The sequence below is a fragment of the Impatiens glandulifera genome, chromosome 5 (genome assembly GCF_907164915.1).
Source record: "Impatiens glandulifera chromosome 5, dImpGla2.1, whole genome shotgun sequence".
Classification (NCBI taxonomy): domain Eukaryota; kingdom Viridiplantae; phylum Streptophyta; class Magnoliopsida; order Ericales; family Balsaminaceae; genus Impatiens; species Impatiens glandulifera.
This window is the reverse complement of record NC_061866.1, coordinates 54,374,570-54,375,662: the sequence shown is the minus strand read 5'-3', so window position 1 is coordinate 54,375,662 and position 1,093 is coordinate 54,374,570.

The window sequence follows — 1,093 nt, the reverse complement described above, 5'->3', positions numbered from 1 at the left end:
AAGAGTGAGATGCGATGGGAGCGAAGATCTACACGCCCGTTGCCCTGACCCTCATGTAAACCCCCCATACCCACCCATGAGAAGACCGCTTGCCTTCCATGAAAATACAATTACCCGTCTATGTAAAGACCAAATTGACAGGGATTTTATGTTTACGTTTATTAAATATTAATTTAATTTATTAAAAAACACATGCAACGATATAATATTCGCTTCAAGTAATTCATTCATTTTTTTTCTAGGAATTTTATTTAATTTTTTATTTCATTTTTTCGGCTTGGAGACTCTCAGGAGCGAAGATATATTTGCTTCAATTAATTTTAATAAAAACCTCATGTAAACTCCACAACCCACCCAAGAGAAGACCGCCTGCCTCCCATGTGAATACACTTACTCGTGCATGTAAAGACCCAAATGGCATGGATTTTATATTTCCGTTTATTAAATATTAAATTAATTTATTAAAAATCACATGCAGCAACCGAACAAATCTTCGCCTCAATTACTTGGCTATTTTATTTTTATTAATTTTATATTTCCGTTTATTAATAAATGTAAATTCAATTAATTTAAAATGACATGCAGTAAACGACCAAATATTCGCTTTAATTTTGTTTTTCGAGGAGACGATTGAAAGCGAAGATTTCTTCTTTTCAATTATTTGTAGCCTGACGTTCATGTAAAACCCCCTCCCCTCCCATGAGAAGCCAACTTGCCTGTCATGTAAATTCACTTACCCGTGCATTTACATCCCGCGAATAAATCTTCGCTTCGAATAACAGTTTTCATTTTCAATTTAATTTTTGAATTTTTTTAAGAAGTTACGATATCGAACGAATATTTATTCGCTTCCATTACTAGTTGATATAATTTCAATTTCCCGCTACAATCCCACTCTCCATCATTTTCATTTTCATAAGCAACTGTTCATATTCTTCTCTCTCTATCTCCCGGCGATAATCCAAACACTCAACGTCGAAACCCTAGATATTTCTTTTATTCTACAAGGATTTCTTCTGAAGATGTCAGGGAACCAAGGCAACAACATGGAATTGGATACCATCGACTCTCAAGAGGTCGTCTTGGAAGTCTG